This window comes from Opisthocomus hoazin, chromosome 5 (genome assembly GCF_030867145.1).
Source record: "Opisthocomus hoazin isolate bOpiHoa1 chromosome 5, bOpiHoa1.hap1, whole genome shotgun sequence".
NCBI classification, from domain to species: Eukaryota; Metazoa; Chordata; class Aves; order Opisthocomiformes; family Opisthocomidae; genus Opisthocomus; species Opisthocomus hoazin.
In genome coordinates this window covers 4,639,448-4,661,836 of record NC_134418.1, presented here as the reverse complement: position 1 = coordinate 4,661,836, position 22,389 = coordinate 4,639,448, and the positions used below count along the sequence as shown (strand labels likewise).

General features: G+C 40.3%; 1 long non-coding RNA gene across 1 annotated transcript in view; it reads left to right on the top strand.

The window, feature by feature from the left end:
- Positions 1–1,264: 1,264 nt before the first annotated feature.
- Positions 1,265–22,389, top strand: part of LOC142361528 (uncharacterized) — a 55,096-nt gene continuing 33,971 nt past the window's right edge. The window contains exon 1 of the long non-coding RNA XR_012764152.1: positions 1,265–1,380. This is a non-coding gene — a long non-coding RNA (uncharacterized LOC142361528). The remainder of the gene's footprint in view (positions 1,381–22,389) is intronic.

Here is a 22,389-nt window from a genome sequence, read left to right as displayed (position 1 = left end):
AGTTTGACTTGAATGCAAAGATGTTCAAGCAGTGTTGCTGTTACGGCTGAGCGGACTGAAGGAAGTTGAGTTGTGGTGGTGGTGGGAGGATGGAGGAGTCGCAGCCTTCCAGCTTTTCAAAGCGTGATTATTTCACACCAGAGAAGAGCGAGGTGTGCACCAGCCAGCCAGAACAGTGACCGCAGTCGACACAAACATCTGTTTGTGTAAATGAAAATGAATAGAAAAGAAAAGGAAAAAATGAACAAAGGAGCTATAAGGCGCTGCCTGTGAAAAAAATGGGTCGAGATAACTGACAGGTCAGGTAAACTGGGAGGTTGCTGTGCACAGCTGTACTCTCAAGCTGAGCCATGAATCTGAGATGGCTTAATGCAATATGATCCCAATACACAATAGAAATCTGGCAGGTAATGCTTTATAAAAGCTGCATATTTCCTAAGTGTATGGCCATAGCACACTGGAGTTAAGAAGAAGAGCTCTTCAGAAAGTAGTCCTGGAAGACACGCTCTGTACTCAGTGTCTGGTCCCCTCAGCACGGGCGGTCTGGCAACAGATTCATCAGCCCAGCAAAGCCTCACATCCCTTCCTGTCACTCCCGCACATCACAAGACACACACTCCTCCACGAAGCACCCTATAAGAAACACAGATACTTGCACAAAATGCCAATAGCCACAAAGCTATATGGAGGTGCATAAAAAGAAATCTTTTTAGCTCTAATGTATAGCTATATATATAAAAATCTGTAAAAGGATGTATTATTCTCTAATTTCTCTAATAAGCTTTCCAGTGGAAAATATACGCAATGAACATATGAACACGTCCCAGGCCAGTACTAGAACCAGCTGCTGACTTCTGTATGAGCAAGTTGGTGGCAGATTTGATCCAGGTCAGTAGTTAGTGTGAGAACTTCCAACTGAATTACATAACTTGGCAAACTCCTTCCTTTCCAGTCTCCTGCATATTCAATAATCCTTACTCCTAGCAACTTGAAAGTACAGGCTTTGGGGGAAGATTTAGCTTTAACTTTGGATTTTGCACATCTTGGTCTGAAATAATCTCACCTCCTATCACCATGTCCTACACATTCACATGAAAGAAGCTCCTTTTGTATGCTGCAGACTTTTAGCTCGCGTGGATCCAAACAAGCTGAGGGCCAGATGATACCTGGCTCCGTTTGCAAGAAGGCACCCTCCCATCACGCTTGCTGCTACATTGCTCTCCATCTCCAAGGAAACAGGCAGGCAGAGATGCTTTCATTCCCCGATCGCTTTCCAAAGATGCTGCCCAGGAAGGATGGGGGTCCTCTCTGTAGGGCAACGAACTGGGATTGTCACATTCTTTCAGCGCTGTTGCTCCCGAGCCGTTGTGTGACCTTGGGGTGAGTCATTTCCCCCTCTCCCTCTTTGGTGTTTCTACTTTTTAAGTCACTCAGGAGATCTGCTTCCTGCCTTCCCTCCCTCCCCCCCTTTTTCTTCTTATATTATATTTTTAAAAAAATTTAAGAACACTGATTTTATGGCATTCTGAAGTTCTGCTGCTAGTGCTTATCACAAAGTGAAAATGAAGGGAAAATAATAAACTGTCTAATGTGTGTTATGGTGTCTTCAAAAAGCATCCCTGGTGTCCTAAGGGAATAAATAGATCTTTGCCAGAGGAATTCAAAGAAAGAATGAAATTCCACCCTGCTACAGGTTTTCTCTTTCTTGCAACAAAGACTAGTGAAAAAGTTCTCAACTTCTTTATGCAACTGTGTGTGTTGGGGGTGGGGGAGGATAGCTTTGAATTTCATCTTTAAATGAGAGGGTCAGCCTGACACAGGAAAGATTTGGAGTTTTTTCCCCCCCAAGACATCTTATCCCATGTGTTAGGCAGGTTCTGCCTCCAGTCCACCCACCCACCTGCCTGGCACCCTGCCATGCGCTCATGTAAGCAGTGCTCACCGCTTTCACACCTCGGAGTGTCGAGAGGCTCCTCTCTTGGCAGTGGCAGAGCAGGGAATTTATGCCTGAACACTGCTGAATGATAGGAAGACAGAAAAGCCCCACAGAAGCACAAATAAAGCAGCAGCAAGGAATCCCTGTCTAACCTATGGTTCCAGTCCCATGAGGAAAGCAAGAGACGTCAGACAGCCCAAATCTCCTATTTCTGGCTTGTGGTCTCACCTTTTAAAACCTTGATTCTCCACGCAGAAGATGGAGATGATCCTCAGATCAAGGGGATGCAAAAAGAATTAATTAGTGCTCAAAAAGTTCTTGCAAGGGTGCCAAATATTTGGAGTAATGGAAAAATAAATACAATATTGCCGACATTTTGGAGGGGATACTGAATTCATCACTAAAACTGTGATGTTGTGTCTGTTGGGGTAGCTCTTCTGATTCAGTCCTTTCCCCTTTGTACTTCTGCTCGATGTTACATTGCAAGCGTGGGGATCCATTTTCACACGTCCCCGCTAATTATAACCGCCTCCAATTTTGGGAACCATTGCCTTTACTGGGTTGTGAATATCTGCAGACTTCACTGCTTTCAGCCAGATTTGTTGGCGCAGAGTAGCTTTGGAAACTGGCAGCCTTGTCAGTGTTTCATGGAATCCAGAACCAAGAGGGATTTTAAGATTTTTATAGATTTAATGATTAGGTCAAGGAAACATAGAAGTGATGTTATAAAGCAGCAAAAATAATCCAGAGTCCAAGCTCCCTGATTTAAACTCAGAAAAGTGTTTTTCTGAAGTATTTCTAGGGAAATGGCACATTTTCTATTTTATTTAAAGGAGAGACAGTGTATTTTCATTACCAGTCGTAAAAATTTTCAAATGAAAGTGAAGCCATGAATGCACATCCTTCTCCGCAAAAGACTCCCTTGATTTAATGCAAGTTTTACATAACCCAGCTTTCCTACACCACTGATATCAGACTTTATTCTTTAGTAATTACTGGAAGTGCACACAGTCATTAAGCACCAGTGCTTTTTCATCTCTCTGAAGGATTGAAATTTCCACGTCTAGGATAAGCGGTGTTCTTTGCCTTTGATTCATTTAAACTCAAAGCATTTTGCACTCAGAGCAAGTGCAATAATTTACACAAAGTGCTTTTTCTCAGCAAAGTCTCGGACCCACTAGCAATGACAGCCTCAGAAACGTGCGCTGTCTTGAGCCCTCGTGACAGCAGCAGCTCACATGAGCATCCTGTGGTCAGTTGCATTTTCTCGTGTTATCCTCTCTCCAGTTTAGCCTGACATCACCTCCTCATGGGAGCCCACGGGAGAGCTTGGCTGCAAGTCGGCCACCAGCAGCTCAAAGCTGTTGAACTCCATCAAAACCTCCACCCTAGTTAACCTTTGTGTGTTTGGAGAGGTGGAGAATGGGAAGCGACGATTCATTTCATGAAAAATGGGGCTTTGTGTAGTTGTGCAAATGAATCTGAGTTTACACTGATTTATTTGCAGTTTGTTTTTGCATTGTGGCAAGCTTCAGGTGCAGTATGTAATTTTTGTCACTTCTCTTCGGGCCAGATTTAGCTGCCCTCATCCCTATCATTAAATAGGTTTTGTCACTGATTTTAGGGGATTGATTTCCAGATTAAAGCACTACTCGCTGTGAGGCAGAGGGGCTGAATGACACCTGCACGTGCTCACTCCAGCCTTGCATCATTCCATCAGTAGATGGAAAGCCTCCGGGGCAGCACCGTAAGCCTCAGCGCTGTCTCTGCCAGCTGCAGATTTTCCAGCCTGAAACAGATTTGTAGCGATCAGCAGTTCCCAGTTTCCAGAGGGACACAGCTACATGTTTCTGGATCATTGATAGTTTTTTTCATCTGAAAGCTCTTCCCCACATTAAAAAAAAAAAAGAAAAGGTGCCAGGACAAAACCTCACACACTTCAAGAACTGCCTCTTTTCTCAGGTTCCCCTGAGCCTGCCCAGTGTCCATCAGCCTGTTATCACCGCTGCCCAGCATGATGAGCCATCTCTGAAAAGTAAGACCAAAATCAGAAGAAATAAAGCATAGAGGGGGAAAAAAAAACCAACAAAAAAAAGCAGACTGACTCTCCCTTCCAAAAAGTGATGTTCCAGAATTTTAATGCAGGAGAAGCTTAGATATTCCAAAAGCTTTAAATCAGGCTTGGTTTGTATTCTTTTATATTTCCTTGTGGAAATAACATCTTTGTTGAAAAACGGTTGGTTGTAAAAAAAACTCTTCTGAGAAAAAAAATGCCCTTTGAAATTATTGACTTTTACAATGTGGCCTATATTTTTAATGCAAATATTTTTTAGTGCAAATACAAGGCTAATTTATTACAGCAAAATTCATGGCACTGCAAACACATAAGGATATGAGAATTAAAAAAAAAAAGAAAAGTATGTGTTTATTCCACACAACAAAATAGAAACCATTTCACATTTCAGGAGAATGACTTCCCTGTGGTATTACCTGTTACACTTACATATGTCAAACAATAGTAACATATAAATTCTGACATATTTTTGGAATTACAAAGCCTAATCAGAAGCCTGAGCTGCCAGGTTATGTAATGCAGGAATGGGAGCAATAGAGGTCAGGCAAAATCTGACACTTGTACGATATTAAGATTATCCAAGTTGAAACCAGAACTTCTGAATTTCTAATTTTTAGTAGTCCTGGGCTATACCTGGTGAGAGAACAAGTGCATTCAGGAAGAAATAATAAAACCCCTAAAGTAATTGCCAGAATATAAAAGATAAAAGAAAATACTCTCTCTTACAGGTCTTTAAAGTCAGAAGAATCAGCTGGAGCTCGAAGTGACTTGCAGATAAATAGAAAATCCATGAGTCTTAAATATGCACAGGTATACACGGGAGAAAAAAACCATGGCTACACCACAGGAATGCCATTGAAACCCTTTCCACATGAGGCATTTCAACTAATTGAACACCATTGCCTTTTGGCAAGACCCATACCCAACATGCAGCGACTGACACAGGAGCCAGGAGACCCTGGTGATGATGACTCCTGATGTAGACAGTGGAGGGCAGGTCCCAATAAAGGACAGAAACTCAAAGAAGAATTAAAGAACATAACTCACAAATTATAAGCTGTATAATACCTGACTCTGTTTTTAACTCTGCTTAAAAGCACCTCAAATGTGCATGTCCTCATATAGGTCCACCTGTCTTGTAACAAGAATTTTAACATCTGTTGCTGACAAGCTGGAATAGAGTCAAGGTATGTTGAGGACTCCCAACTAATTATCACCTTCATAGGATACCCAAGAAGAGATATGATTGTGAGCTTCGCCTTAAAATACAACAACTTTGTGAACAGTACATTCATCCCAGATGAGCTAAAATCCATCCTCAGCCTGAGAGCTTGCGTTCTTATCTGTTCCACCTTGCAGAAGAAGACAATAATTGACTGCTGACATATACGGATCATACATGAGGTCATGCAGGAATATTACAGGTGAGGTACTTGCCATCATGCTATTTTGAAGTTGCTACTCTTTGCAGCCAAGAATGCAGAAGTCAGGGGATCCAGAAAGATGATCATAAAAAAGAGGTGACTGCAAATTTTTGCTGACAGATCAGAGACAAAGGTAATTCTGGGTTCTCTCTGTCTTATCTGGGCAGTTTAAGCATGTTATATGATGACCATTAAATTAGAGAAACTATCCCAGGAAGCAACTGCAGACCAGACCTTCCCATGTCAAATGAAGCACCAGGCTAGAGAGAGATGCACTGCTGCCCTTTTTCTCTCCTGTACACATGTATTGAGCAGCAGCATTAGGAAGTGAAGTACAAAGGACCCAGAACAGCCCAAAGTTGAAAAAGACTGAACTTCTGTTCTGTGAGGTGAAAGATGTGGGCTGAAACCCTTTATGAATGAAAGGAACAGTGAACTAAGTCTTCTGCTTTCATGTTCAGTTCTTCAGCAACCACTAAACAACGTGAAAGGTGAGCAGTGCCACAGTGCAGTTTTAAAAGACAGCAGTGAACTCGGATCATACTTTTCAGAAAGAGACGGAAGCTATTTCAGTAGAATCCTTTTATGCAAGAACAGGTTAAATATTTGTACATTCTTAATGCAACGACTTGGCATATACATCTAGCTCTGGCATTTATACAGGGAGTAGTCCTTCAAAGCACCAGGTTTGCTCTGTCTCCTTACAAGTCTGCACAAACTAAGGTGCTGGGCTAGGTGAAGAGTACTGACTCCCTAAGGCTGAATTGGTCAGACATGTCAAAATATGAAGACAGTGAAAGGACCAATGGAATAGGTTTTAGAGAGAACCAAACCCACAATTTAAATGTAGCAAAAGTACTATAGAAACCAGGGACTAGATCATCATTCGTGAAGCAGCTTTGAGGACAAACAGACAAGCTTGTATTTCTTCTGGGTGTAGCTTCATCATTCAGACTAATCAAGCGTATTTTGCCACTGATTATGAGATTTGCCAGGTTATTTTAATATTCTTTACAATAATCTGTGAGCCATGATGTGGCAGCCCGCTTCTTAGAGGGTTCTGTCACCCCCTGATACTCTCTTGGGTTTTTACTGGAGAAGAATTTATGCAACAATCAAGTTTAGTGCTTCCAAACAACCGGATCAGTGGGCACAGTTACCTCTCTGTGGTCCTCCCTTCTCCTGAACTGCAGGGAACTTGCACAAGTCTGAGATGGCTTGCAAGACCAAAAAGGTGTCAAAGGCTAGAAGACAAGGTCTAGAACAGGCAGAAACTGAGCTCTGAGATCCTGGGTGCTGCTGAATAGCAACAGCTGGAGCATAGACATCCAAGGTGGCGCACCTCTACGACTGCATCAACTGTTCAACACCTCCTCTTCCCCTAGAGGTGTGTGTAACACCTCGAATGTGTTCTTGCTTCAGCTCTTGTACAAACCTCACTGGTGGGAAGCAGAGCTTTCTAGAGTTTTAAGCACTGTGGGAGACTTCTGTTGACCATCCAATCCCTAAAAGAGAGTTTCATGGTCCACTGGCTCATTTTTGTCCAAGATGCTCTGTATTTAGCAGTATTCAGATTTAATCTCAGCGAGTCTATTTTTGTTTTGATACTTGTGGAATAACTCCCAAATGATTTTCAAAGGGCATGTTTATTTTTTAATTTGTGTTATCTTTCTTCTTCTGTGCATTGTGTGTAACATAATTACTTTGCCCATTTGCCATGCTCAAGTGGTTGGTACAATTTTGATGTCTCTCAGTCTGTCTATTTGTTTAACATTTCTTACGCTGAAAGAAACTAAGATTGTATTAGACACAGTTCTGTGACAGGTTCACCAGGTCAGTGGTGGAACATTATTGTATCAGACTGCAATATAATACTAAACTGCTTTTGCTTAATCATGTTCTATCTTCCAAGAGGAAAATAAACCTATTTCTCTTTTTTTATTTTTTCCAACTATAACAGACTCAAAAACTGTCAACTTAATACTGATCTGAAAATACTTATAAATATAATGTCCCATTTCAGAATTACAAGGTAACAAATCAGATTTTTGCCCCAGAAAAACGGCTCAAAGCAATACACAGAAGAAATTAAGCCAATGATCATATGCATTAATTTCTAAAGCACTTTCATTAGAGTAGTTTTGTATGAGCATAATTAATCTTAGCACTGTGCAACAGAGTGGGACAAATAGGAGAAAAGTATTTTGAACATTTATACAAATAAAAGGCTGACCGGTTTGTTGCTGAGATATCTGTAACTCGGTTTTGTTCAAGAACATTCAGGTGAATGCACTGATATTTGTCACAATACGGGCAGAAAACAAAAGCTTCCCACATACTGTAAACGCGCCAGAACAGTCTTAATGGGACTGCTCTCACAAACATTTTGGAAAGCCCTCTTTTCAGAAAAATCACTTTGCTAGTGGATTATATCGTTTTGTGGCCGTGTCTCATCCTTGCATGTGATTAGATTTAGTGGGTCAGTGAAAATGATTTTGGGACACACAGAAGTTGTGCCCTGTCTGCATCATGGGATGGTCAAAGGGGGAAGAGAGGGAAATGCAGTGGTAATCTGAGAATGATTACACAGGGTCACTCATTTATACTCCTAATGCTAGAGGCTGGGAACCTTCAAAGCCTGGAGGCTTGATTCAGTTTGCCAAAACCAGCTGATTCATAACTTATAAGGGAATCAAGGGAGGAGAGAGGGGGATTTTCTTATTTTAGAAATATGCCATACAAGGATGGTGATATATCCTACACAGATAGGCCATGGATAATCTGCTATGTTCCCCTCAAGAAGATAAGTCTAGGAGTAGAAAAGCCTTGCTACTAAAGATAGTTGGTATCAGAGCAGGGAAGAAGATGGATTCTTCATCACTATATAAGAAGTGGTTAAACCAGTCTTTGTCAAGGACAGTTAAAACACATCCACTTTGTCCTCAAAACATTGGTTTTACCTCTGTGGCTGGATTCTCTTGCAAGATCCGTGTAGCATTTTCCAAATAAGATTTCAATATATAGGAGACGCAAGTGGTTTCAGAAGGGAATGGGAGAATGGCTTTCAAGCTGAACCAAGACAGACAGTGCAGCGTAATTCCCTTTTGATTATGCAGTGCTTGTGTCAACGCTGAATGCCTCATGGAGCAGATGTTGCATGGAAAGCTTCTCTCGTCCTGTGTATTATAGCTGTATGGCAGCTTGGTGGATGTCACATCTTAAGAGCAAGAACTGGAGCGTTTACAAATGGATGACTGGAAGCATAAGTGTGTCACTTTGAAATTAAAGCCAAAGGTGTGAAGGTTGTTTTCAAAACCAGTGTGATTTATCTTGATCAACTGATCAGGAAGGAAGATATGCTGGCTGATAAAGAGGGGGACGTTTCAGAGTTTAATAAACCTGCTTACTCTTATTATCACAAATTTGTTGGTTACTCGACAAGATAACAGGACTATTGCATAGTGATTAGTGAATAAAAGTAAATCATTGTCTCCACCCACAAATATCACAGCCAGATAGGACAACATATGTGGATATCATTCAAACTTACTGTTCCATTTATTTAAGTACTTACACTAATATTCATGATTCATAATGATTTAGAGAAAAAAAATGTAATTGCAATCAAGAAAGCTCAAGCTATAAACTGATTATCAGCCTCCTTTATTCTCTTCCTTCTTTCCTCTCTCTCCCTTTTGTATGGTACAAGGTAATGGAAAATGAATCCCATGAAGCCAGCATGAAGAGGTGCTATGTGCGTAATTAATGGCAGTTGTCTGTTTTGTCACACTAATAAGCCAGAGGGCAGAGAAACTCCTCCAGGATGCTAGAGATCAGGAGGAGAAAGAAACGGTGCAAAGGTTGATATGGTCCATATGTTGTTTGGCTCATATATTGTCAAAAATGTAGGAGAGTTTTCCAGACATCGAACTTTGAAACTGTCCTTACAGAGCAAAGCCTCTACTTCCTATTTAATGATGCTCTTCAAAACATTGTTTATGTCATCTTAAGGACTCATAGTAGGTAACTATAGTAGGTAGGTAACCACTGCTGTCAATATCTGCTGCTGGCTTGGGGTGCATGATGCCCTCATGGTGACTCATGGTGGCTGCTGACCTTTAGCTGAAACATGATATGAAAGATGTGTGGAGGTAGGACAAGAGAATATGCAAAATTTCAGTGTAAAAAAATCAGAAAAACTCATCTTTTTTCCATTTTTAGATACTACCATCTGCAAAGTGCTGTGTTCTTTACACTGTACGTTAACAGGCAAGCACTACACCCAATGCCATAGGGTAAACTGTGTCTTACTAAGCCTCTTGGAAAATAGCGCTTTGACTGCGATATAACTAAATTTATTTGAATTAGTCAACTTCTTGAACTGTCTGGGCAAATGTTCACTCTTGAGACAGCCAATGCGTATCAGTTTTCAGTGATGCATAATAAAATTACCCTCGCCAAAAGAACTCAAGTTATGAGTAAATAACTACCTGGAGCTGTTTTACCATGAGTTGTAGACAGTTCTCAACAACAGGCACTGCCTGTAGAATCACTTTGGTTGGAGGAGACCTCAGGAGATCTCTGGCACAACCTCCTTCCTGCTCAGAGCAAGGTTAGCTGAGAGATCAGACCAGATTTCTCAAGGCTTTGTCCATTCAGCTCTGCGATAACAGTGTGTACCCCTGTTCAGGCTCTGTATCTGTTGCAAGTAGGAAATAAAATATGTTCATTTAAATTAAGATGGTTTTAGTTAACTGGTTTTACCTTGTATTTTCACTAAGAGCATGCAAAAGATCAGTGAGAATAGTTTAGCTGATAAATGGCACTGCATTAACCACAGTAACATCGGTGCTTCCAATATTTCTAGAGCGACCTACCTGTGTAAACAATATTTAACTGAAGAGGTTGTTGACCCAACTTGCAGCTTCTGGATGCTACTGGAAAAGTAGAAAATGAACACTACAGTAATTGAGGTAAATAATCAAGCATCCTATGGGCTAGAATCAGGTTCTTACACAGCAGCATTTATAAATTTAGTTCCATCTTACTTGAAGTGCAGTTGCAGAGTAGCTTCAATTTTTAACACAACATATTTAGTACAAAATAGATTATACTGGTGACAACAGTCCCTTTTTGCAGGGAGGTGGTCTTATAACTACTGAATGAACTGAAATAGAACTCTAGCACTTGGTTATATATACAGAAGTGGCTACCATGTGGACATGGAGACAGTTTGTGTCTGAAAGAAGAGCTGGCTAGCAGCGTCTTTCTATAGTGTGTACATTTTTAAGGCAAGGTGAGTCTCTCTAAAGAAAGAAAACAAAATATTACCCAGGGCTGTTTGGGACATTTCTAAGAAATAGCCTTTTCTTTGATAAAATGCAGTTGCATCAAAATCTTTCTTTTTTTCCTTGGCACAAACTAGATATATGTTTTCTCAGAAAAGACGTTTGGGTGCAGGTAGAATTTCTTGTCAAATTGAAGAATAATGGGGATAAGGAGCACAGTGACACCATCAGCTATTCCAAAGAGCCGTTGGTTCAGTGGAAAAGAGATACCAGGCACTGCATCTCATATTCATCAGATAAGCAGGCAAATTCTTGTGGTCTAGATGCTATGAAGCAGCAACATGCGACACTACTTGGTCTCCTCAGTCTACATGCTTTTTTGTACGAGGCCTTCTAAAGGGAGCTCAGGAGGAACCTGTTGTTCTGAAGTTCGTCTCTACACACAGGTATCATTCTTCAAATCACATGCATTTTTGCAAAGACAGAAAAACTTCCTTCACTGCTCTGATATGAACTGGCTGGTGCCTCAGTTTTGATCCCTTTGTTGCTCTCTGCACATAAATCTTGTTTAGTCAATAGGATTTGCCTGCCTGAAGTAATGCATGATTAACTGCACAGAGAAACGTAGAATAGATTTTTGTGCTGCAGATCCTTAAAATGTTTTTGTCAGGAAATAATTCCCAAAGCTGTATTTGGCTAATATTTCTTTTCCTTCACTGAACATTTATCTTATGCTTTTTCCTTGCTGAAGGGTATGAACTTTAGTCTCATTTATCAACCCTTTTGGTCTCAATTTTTCCTTCCCTTCCGTTTTCTGAGTTTGCTGTATTATAACATTTATTTTGGCATCTTTATTTTAACACTTTGGCATGACGCATTTTCTCACAAAAAGTTTCTATAGAGTAATGCTAATTCACCAGTCGTTGATTCAGGTAGATTACTGTTAAGTAATCCAGCACAAAAACATAATATTGCACACTGCAGCAATCTGGCAATAATCAAAAAAACTTCAGAGTAATGGAATGTAGGAATAATGTATAACAGCTAATCAGGCAAAATTTTGTTAGCGTGGTCTGCCAATGATGTTCCTCTACATGTGCTAGGTATGATTCAGCTGCACATGTGTTACATCCATTGTAAATAACAAGAAATTCTCTAGGATGTGGTAGGCAAATTGAAGAACCTGCAGTGTAAAAACCAGGGAGGTCTTTAATGCATATGAAATACATTCAATCACCTGGCCAGAGGGGATGCTTCCTCCAAGTGTCCTTATCTGCCTGCCATTGCCATCTGGCATCCTTTTGTTTAGTTATGTTCCTTCTTAGTGATTCCGACCTCGAAATTGGAATCCTATTGATGATAATTTTTGAAAGAGGTTAGGCTCTTGAACTGAGTTTTTGCAGGAATAGGTTGCTCATGTTATTTGTAAAAATATTTGCAAAAAATTTACTGCTATCTGTCCATCTTCTAGACAGTGGTTGACCCCACAATATGTTCTGTAGGAGAGGGGAAGCAGCTTCTCAGTCCATATGTTTGAGTTACTTATTTTAATGTTACCCCCACTTAGAAAATTTCCTAGGCACTCATTTAAAGATAGTGCCATTTTTTCTGAATCCGTTCTATTTCCAATAAATTACTTCTGAAGAGGGGTGACCGTAACTGGTCTCAGTGTTCAAAGTGACTGCGCTCCATTGACTTGGGCCATGGCATTATGATGCTTCCAGCCTTAAATCCTAACCCTCTCCTAATACATCTTGACAGTTTGTTTGCTTCTTGATCACTGCTGTGCACTGAGCAGATGTTTGTCATGGAGTTGTCTACAGTGACAGCAAGATCTTTTTCTTGAGTGATTACAGTTAATTTATAACTCAGCTATGCGTGTGAGCAGTTGAATTGTCCTTTCCAGCGTGTATCACCTTGAATTTATCTGCAGTGATTTTCATCTGTCATGAATGTTGTGCAGACAGTTCAGTCTGGCCATCTAGAATTCTCCAAAGTCTTATTTAGTCTTGGCCAATCTAAATTAAGTCACATAAAGCATGCTTTTCCTGGCCAAAAAATGTTTTGCTGCTAGAGGCCTTGTTCCAGATTATTAACAATATTTATTGCTATTTGTCTCAGCTACTGTATGGGTTGTGCAAGACATTTTCCAAGTCGAAAAGAAAGCAAGAACTATCCTCCAAGGAGTTCAGCTATTAAGCATGGTGCTGAGACAACAGATCCACAGCGTAACTGGAATATGATGATCATTACCTAAACCTTGTTAAAAAAAACCCCCAAACTATAATTTTTCATAATTTTGGGGAAAAAAACCCAGCTGTTCCCAGACACTTTTCAGAGTACTCAGTGCACATAGCTAGTATCTCTATAGGCAACATCACAGAGTTTCATTCCTGTTGTGGATTCCTGTGACAGTTGTCTTTCTGTGACAAAATGTGACTAGCAAGTCTGACCTTTTTTTATCTTTTTACCAGCTTTTAACCCCAGGCAGAACTTTACCCCCTGATAGATTAGTTTCTTAAGCAGCTTTTTGTAAGAAATGCTATTAAAAGCTTCTAAATAAATTATGCTAACTGCGTTTCCTCTAACCACTATTTTAACAAAATCCTCAGGCTCAGACTCAGCGGTCAATCCATATTTAGCAGAACTTTTCATCACAAGCTAAAAACTAAACTCATGCCATGGTGCTTTGCTGAAGAGAGTTGGACTTAAGGATGTTTTCAGCTTTGCTGAATAGGGGACTTAGAGTAGATTAAATAGAAGCTGAGCAGAGACTTTCACATTCAAAATATTCTGTATACGGTTATCTTAGTCTCTCAGCCTACGTCTTTTTTTTTTCCATCACAGCCACCTGCCATGTATTAATACATTGATTGCAATCCTCCTGGGACACTGACTGCTTTGCTTTGATACCTGCCTGTATGACACCTAGTTCAAGAAATATCCATCCCCACATTGGTTTCCTAGATGACACGTATTAGAAATCTATGGTACTACTACTAGTAGCCTAGTAGCTAGTAGTTTTTTCCAGTAATTTGGAAAGGCACAGAACCCAGCTGTGGGCTTGAATACTATTTGTAACTGTAATATCTTCATGGAATTGAGATTGCCACGTTCCAGTCTTGTACAGCCTCGATGAAGAAGTGGCTATCCATTTTGCCTGAAAGCAAGATGAACAGTGTTCATTCTTCTGTAGCTAATTCCTAGGGAGAGAAAGCTTCAATATGTCACTTGTGCCTGCAGAAGTCTAATGTTCGCAGTAGCCCACAGCTCAGCCAAACAGCTTTCAGCTGTAGTTCTGTTTCTTCCTTCTTTCCCCAGTTTATGCCATACCAATATTCTGCAAATTATTCCGATGTCTGCAAATGCAGAAGATGGATGCAGATCAGGGTTCTCAATTTCCCCCGTCACCAACTTGGCAACGATAGGCAAACAGAAGAGCCTTTTAGAGCAGTGAATGAAGAATAAATCTATAAAAATTTAATTAACCTCTGCAGAGTTTATTGAATCCTAACCGAGTTTAATCACAGTTTTTGTAAGTTAGGAAATGCTTGGCATATTTTTGACTCTTGTACTGTAGTTTGAATTGGCTATACATACAAACCAAATTTGTAAAATGAAATTAATAGATGCTGTTATCAGGATTTACTGGCGTAGGAATTGCCACCTACATGTAGAAGAAAAAAATTTTCTGCTATAAATACAGATTTTATTTATTTTCCTAAAATACAGATAACTGGAAAAGATGAAAAACAAAATAAAAAATGGTGACATGAATCAATACATGGAAACAAAATAGTAACATACATTATTTTCTACTGACTGGGCTTAACATGGCTTGTGATTTTTTGGTCCCATAGATGTCATTGTGAGTTATGTCAATTCATGCTGAAAGAGTGGATTCAAAAAGAGTTAGTCTGGATTGATCCATCCCCCTCCTCTGCTTGAAGAGGATTAAGTTAAAAACTTTTACTCCAGAACTAAAGACCGATCAAAGCTACCTTTGTCATTTATAGTTTTTATGACTGTCACATCTCCACCTCAAGGTCACTGACCAAGAGTCCATTGAGCAAGGTAGTATGTACAAAGCAGGGTGGGGAGAAGATGTTTTGTCATTGAGAGATCAGCTCTGAGAATTAACGGATATAGCTGAGTCAGAGGGAAGTATGAGGAAGGAGTGAAGTGATGCTGGTCAGCCTGGCAGAGTAGGCAGCATGGCTCTACCAAGCTGCTGGAAAGGAGTCAGGAGGCAGATCCTGACGGCTGGGACAGACAGACTGACATCACAGCTGATTGGCCTGCATAACTGGCAGAGGAGTGATTATATGACCACAGAGACAGAGAAAAGGTAAGAGGGAGGGTCTGAAGGAAAGATGCGGAAACCCATCTTAATTGTTTTGAGGCTGTCTTGACAGCTGTGGGTTTGCAAGGCAAAGATGTTAGCATAGGCAGGAAGAGTCAAATCTGGAAAAGAAAGATTGATTTTGGTCAGCCCTTTAGCGGTCAGGTAGTTAGACTAGGTGATCATTTTAGGTCACTTCCAACTTAAATATTCTATTCTATTCTATTCTACTCTATTCTATTCTATTCTATTCTATTCTATTCTATTCTATTCTATTCTATTCTATTCTATTCTATTCTATTCTATTCTATTCATGATTCATCTGGATGGGAATGGACATCTAAGTTATGTTTGTGAATAGGATTACTCTCCAAGAAAATTAGAAGGACAAGAAACAGAAACTGAAGATGGGTATGTGTAATCAGGTCTGTCTCTTATTTTTTTCAGTAGGTCTCACATTTTGCCCCTATATTGTGCCACCCTTTCTGGAAGTGACTGATCAGCGAGAGGCAGCAATGCTTTTCCCTGACTAATGTAACACTATTCAAAAGCAAATTATCTCAGTGCATCATCATCCCTACTCCACACAGTATTGAGGGAAAAAGCAATGATTATCATCCAACGCCTTGTTTGCGATACCTGGCTGGAACAGCCACAGAAAAACTGAGCACTGTCCTTCTGCATGTCCCTGTTGCCTTTTGCTGACTGGTGAACTTGAGGCTGCACCTTTTTCCCTGTTTGACAGATAAAAAAAGATAGATAGGCAAACCCTTCTTTTCTATGTGCATTCTGTCCCCTTTACCCAAGCTGTAAGTGAAATGCAACTACTTCTGATGCATTGGTGTCTCTTTTTAACAAAGTGGAAAGAAGTTCTTGGACCTGCTTTTCTTCCTTTGCAACTAAACTCTCATCCGAAGTGTTTTCTTCCCTTTCTGGAAGCCCACAGGAAAAATCCTAGTGTGTCCTACACCGCTGACATAAGATTTTAAAGTCAAACAGTGAAGTCTTACACTTTTAAGAAGTATCACGAAGAAGCCACATGTTCAGTCCTACAGCCAACTAATCCTGCTACGCTAATGCAAATATTACAGCTTCTGTTGACTCCCTCTGAGCTACTTTGATCTCTGATTCTCCCTTCTTCATGTCACAATCGAAGAACCATAAGTTTAAAAGGGACCTCAGGTGAGTGTTTAGTCTGTTTTCCTCTCTTGGTACCAGCCAAAAGCCTGGCTATCTGCAAGAAGAAGGATTTCTGTAGAATGACCATACAATAGCAGTGCAAGACCCACAGAGGGAATCAATCCGTCATTGCCCGTTCTGTGTTGTTACCCCAAAGGAGGAAGAACAAGGCATTTTTCCATTAAAAAATATTGGGTGACAAAATTGTCCCTCCCCTCCTCAGGGATTTGAGGGAACAAAATATTTGTGTTTGGAGGTGGTCCAAGGGGACCAAGCTCTGAATGAAAATCTGACCCAGAGGCTCTCATACACAGTTTCTGCATCTGATGCCCGTCTTTTGCAGCCATCTCTCCTCTCTCTTTCTGGCTGTCTTTCTTTTGATGTATTTGTCTCTTTATCACTTTGCTTTCCTGCAGATATTTTAGCTTCTCTTCCTGACTTTTGAGTAGGATTTTAGGAGTAAAATAAAGATGTATGAAAGCTGTCATTTTCTCCCCATTTTCACCATTAAAAAGACTACCCTTTTTGTCTTTTTAAATGAACTCAACTTTTTGACTAAGATAGATTCATCACAAATTTTCTATTTGTTTTAAGAAAAAATAGGACATATTTGTTTTCTGTTCAGGAACTCATTTGTTATCTTCGAGATTTAGGATGTAGGCTCAGAAAGTCTAAAAGACCATGTAAACCTCCAGAGTAAATATCACGGCCTAAAAGTTCATTTCTTTGCCACACTGTGACTTTCTTCAATATACCAAAAGGTCAGATGCACAGTAAATTCACTGAGGCCAGGACACTACCATTATAAATCTTACCATCCTCATGTCAAAGTGCCAGATACTTGCTTTTTTTTTTTTTTATTTTTTCAACCCTCCATAAAAATGTATCAATTTACTTAGAGACACCCAGCCCCCATGTACCTTACTTAATGACATTCTACAAAATAGAAAAAATTGACCCCACAACCTTTTGAAAGAGATGCTTCGCCACACAAGCTTGTCTTGCTACAGAGACAGGAGAAGAGAAAGTGTGACAAATGATAGCACGTTGCTCAGTGTGGTATTGGAAAGTGTTCAGATGTCATGGAGGTGATCTCAGCATCTATATAAAAGACTCTGAAATGGAAGAAAAGTGATCTTGAACCAGTGCCGAAATTTCAAGTCTACTTGTGAAACACAGATAACATTTTTTCCCTATTCTAACTTCAAAATACATACTTCAAGAGCTGCTGTTCACATCAGGCAGTGTTTCTCTTCTCTGTCTAATCAGAAATGGAATACTTACAATACTAAAACATATTCTTTCACATCATCATCTGGGAAAAATCAAGCATTTTCCCATTATATACCCATTTGCACCAGCTGAGGTTCTGACCACAGATGTTTTCCTGCCAGTGAGTAGGAAACAAACATTCGCTTAAAGCCAAAAGAGTAACCTGAAAGCTAGAGAGCCCTCTAGAAACTATTCATGGCTATAACAAAAGGAGTGCTATATGTTCCTATTCGCAGAAGCTCTTAACTTCTGGACAACTCTATAAGACAGGGAAGAAGGGAGCAGGACTGTCCGCACTTGCAGTACAGCGTTACTTGTGGTTAGGGAAAACAGATTAAAAATGGCTCAGAGCTTTCAGTGACTCATTTTTCACTCCATATGTGCAGTCATGTGCTTTTGTTACCATTAGACCAGCTAGAAAGGATGAAGAGATAGGAGAAATCTAAGCTAATGTTTGAAAACCCTTGAATACACAATAAGCTAAAGTGGTGTTTTCTGTAATTAGAGGGCTACACATTGTCTGTCATAGTTTGGGATCCAGGGGCAAATGCTGGACCTGTTATGGAGCTGGAGATCTGCATTTTCCAACAGTGAAATTCCTCTATTTGCTTATAGACTCCGTGTATTATAAGACACTTGATTTTCAACTTGCATAAAGAGGTTATTGTTCATTCTGCATCTAAGTGAGCGCACCATAATCTTAAGCAAGAAAAATTCCAAATTTAGGCAAAATGGAGAAAAAGCCCAGAAGCTTCAGATGGTTATGTTTAAAATAATATAGAGGCTGCTTGAAGCCATTCAGAGATTTTGAAAGTTGGAAGGAACTCAGGGAGACAAATAGACTAAAAGGTACAGTGCAGGTGAGGAAGGAATAAAAATGCAATTTATCACCTCCTTATGAAGTTTATTACATGAATATCAACACCAGGTGGGTTTTTAAATGAGACGTGCATAGATTCCTTAGCCTTTCCAGTAAAACATCATCAGCCTTCACAGTAGTTTAATGCTGGATGCAAGTGCATTAGAATACAGGATACTGGCACTTCTTAGTATATCAAATATATATACTCACATTTTACAGTAATGGTCATTACCATGGGCTATAGGACAAATAGGTTTCAATGGCTCTTTTAAAATTCCATTTTAAATACTGCCAGGAAATGACAAATGTGCTATCTAGTTGCAGGGAGAGCTTGGGAAAGGAAAATGTATTATCCAAATGTGCATTTAGCTCAGAAAGGGCACTGAATACTCCTAACACTTGTGAGAAATACCATGAGATTAGCTCACTACAGGCTGTCAAGGACTTGTCAATTTATAATGTTTAATTATATATATCTTATGTTATAATTACACCTCGTTAGTAGCTTTGGTTGTTCTATTGTCAAGGCATTTTAATGATTCCTATTTCCAGATAAACAATAACCAAATAAAAACTATTAAGATGATTATCTTTGCTAGTAGAAAACAATTTAGCCCAAATTATTTTTTTTAAGGGGCTGCTAATTATTTGTTCTTTTCTGCTTACCTTAACAGGGCTCTTTTTGCTGAGAGCAAGCATATTCTCTGTCCTGGCCCTTAGCCAAAGAAAGGGAAATGCTTGAGGGTATAAGGAGAGAAAACCTTGGTGATCGATCTGTAACCTTCATGAGCATAAAGGCATAACAGTTATCTGTCACTTTGTTCTGCATTCCCCGGGTAGGAAAAATGGCCATAACTGAGAACAAGTATTGCTGTACCTGGTGATACATATTAAGTATAACCATTGCTGTCAGTTGGCTCTCATTACTAAGAACAGAATTCCTTTCCAAGCCACATTTAATTGCATTTTCAGCCTGTTGGAAATTTTCCCAATTTCCTATTGTTAGTCAAAGCACCATAGCTTGGGATTCATAAGTTGCCTTCTATTACTTCTTAGTCACTTTTTATGGAGAAAGACATTTTTACTATTAGATGCTTTAGGAACTAAGTGTTTAGTCTTCATTCCACAAGTAAGCGATGGAGAAAGGCAGATACTTAGCTTGGATGCTCTGCCCTTTGCAGTGCCCATGGGCCATAAACTATGTATTAGTACATAAGTTGAGAGAAGTAAATTTCTCTTTTATAAGGGCTTATAAAAAAATCCCATTTAAGATCAGAGTCTTGCTCTGATGAGATGGGCACTGCTTACCCAAAGAAGAAACAGAGGTACGGTAAATCTGAGATGTCTGTGGTAGTTTCTCACAAAACCTTTTGCTTGGATCTTAAGATTGTCCTCTTTCTGTCCCCCTTGGCTTTTCTTTACAAGTCATTGCAGGGAAAGCAAGGATAGAGTTGATACACATACCCATCAGCACTGAGAGGAGACTCTAAATCCTGCTCCGTCACCTCTAGAAACAAACTGTCTTAGTAGAAAAGTAACATAAAATTTCGGCCCCAAAAGTAGGAAATTATTAGTCATCACTCTTTGTTTATATTATGGTGGTCCTTTAGATGTATTAGGCCCTATGCAAATGCACAGAGACTCAGATCAGGTCTTTAGGTAGTGGAAGTTGTTATAGCTTTCAATGGTTGTTGGGTTTTTACTCCACAGGAATTACTCTGGTTGACACCAGATATAGATGTGAACATTTTTCTACCTGGCATTCTCGGCAGAAATCTCATACCTGTTCAAACGTTACTGAGGGATGAAAATAGATGCACTGAGGTCACATCTGTTCTGCGTGCAGAAAGGATGGGGTGGAAACTTCAAGGCAATGTGAATAAAAGGGGATTTGTCAGTATTGTGGTGGCTGTCTGTGGGAACTCTGCCTGTCAGCATAGCATCACCGCCAAAAAACCCCTCAATATAACGTGCAGCTCCTCTGGTTGACTGGAGCTATTGCACTGGTAAGATGGTGACTGGGAGCCAGAAGTTCAAGACAGTGATCTGGAGGAGGAAGAATATGAAATGAAGCCTCAGGTGGGATCATTGTAAGGCTCTTGTGTGGGGTTTAAATAAATAAAAGAGAATTGGGACCATAGCGATTGTAGGGTGGGACAGAAGAAGGAATAGTGCTTGAGGTCTATTTTAATTGTATCCTCCCTGCTTGCTTGTATAGAAGAATTTTGGACATGAAAAAATAAGCTCAGTCTTTGTAGAGATGTCTGGAGACCCAGCTGATTTGGGTTAGTAGAAGAGACAGGTTTCTCTATCTCTGTACAAACTGATCCCTCCCTATTGCACCACTCCCCTCCTTTGCACACTGAAAAAGCACAATCAGATCTTCCTTGGGATTAATTCCTTTAATTTATGCTGTAAAGTCATAGAAATTAAGGTGCAGCTCTGATCTGCAGCCACACTGGGGCATGTGTATGTTCTTAGTTGGATCCCATTCCATTCCCAAGGCCAGACAATGTTTTCAGGAGAGGGGATGTGGCACATAATTCCTTTCGGGGAAGCCTGTACACTTTCGTGTGCACGCAGGCTCTCATCCATGTGCCCTGAATGCCCTTGAGCTCAACAGCAACTACTGATGGACGGGGCCCTAGGCATCAGGTGTCTCTTCTGAACCCGTGTTACAGCAAGGTAGCTCTTGTGTCTCGGGTCTCAGTGTGCCTTTGCTGTCCTACCCTTAGCTTGTGTAACGCCAGGCGCCCAGAGCAAGAGCCTCATTTACCAGGAGGCAGAATATCATGGGAAGTGATGGAGCCGGACGAGCCCTCGGAAAGGTGGAGAGCAGCAGAGAACAGCAGGATAAAACTGGGGACAGCATGGGCCTGCTTTGCCAACAAGCAGCCACTACTCATGATACAGTCTCCTATTAAATAATGATGACTCACTCTCCAGACAGTAATTTATTTATATGCCTTCTTTAATGTTTTGCAAATCACTGCTTTAAAAAATGCCCATCTGGAAGACAGGAAGGCTTGCGAGACAGAGAATCAGCTTGATAGAGAATCAGATTAAATAAAAATGACATGGAATTTGCCAGAGCATGCATGTGGTTGGAAGTAAAGAACATAACCATCCCCCAAGCAAAAATGAAGTCGCATTTCTGGAACTGGTTGCTGTAGCTTCAGAGACCAACTTTTTACTGTATCTAGTGAAACAAAAAATTGAAAAACATAGGAAGAGGAAAAGAGACATGAGCTTATATAGTGACAGCATTTCTTCCAGCCTGAAACACCGATGAGTTTACATTTTTTCAAGCCAGAAGGGACTACTTTGATATCATAGTCTGAAGTTTGAAAAATACGCCTCTGCCTTGTAAGACCAGACAGGTGGAACCAACCAGTAAGAGACAGAAATAACTTTAAAGTATGATTAAATGTCACAAAAATATGTATAGCTCACAGACAGACAATTAACATATGGACCACAGGAGAGGCTTCAGTGCCTGTTGCAGCAGGTGTGACAGTCTGGGATTGGTATCTGAACTGGCGACAAGGTAAGGACAAGTGGATGAGACAAGGCTAAAGTTCCTATTCGATCTCTAATTCTGCCACTGAGGACTTCCCATGCCTAGGTGCTTTGATTCCCCTGAGAGTGGGTGGAGGGTAACGCCTTGCTTTGTAAAGTGCATTCAGCTTCATAGGTATAAACTGCTTTCTAGAGAGCCAAAGTGGGGATTTCCAAGGGACTGGCAATGGCAGTGGGGCTGATCGTCAAACATACTAGCGGTGCTTTTGAAAATCTCCCCTAACTGCAATTAATATTAAAGCACTTCAGCTGATGCCCTCAGTCACTGTCCCAGGTGATTCCCCTGTTCCCTTCATGCCCGTGACTTGCTGGAGGTTACTCCAGTAGCTGTGCAGCCTGGAACAGCTCAGCTCGTCTTGGCATTTTGCTTTGTGATGATTATTAGCTTTAATATATCCTGCTTTTATTGATACTAGTTTCATATCTATCCACC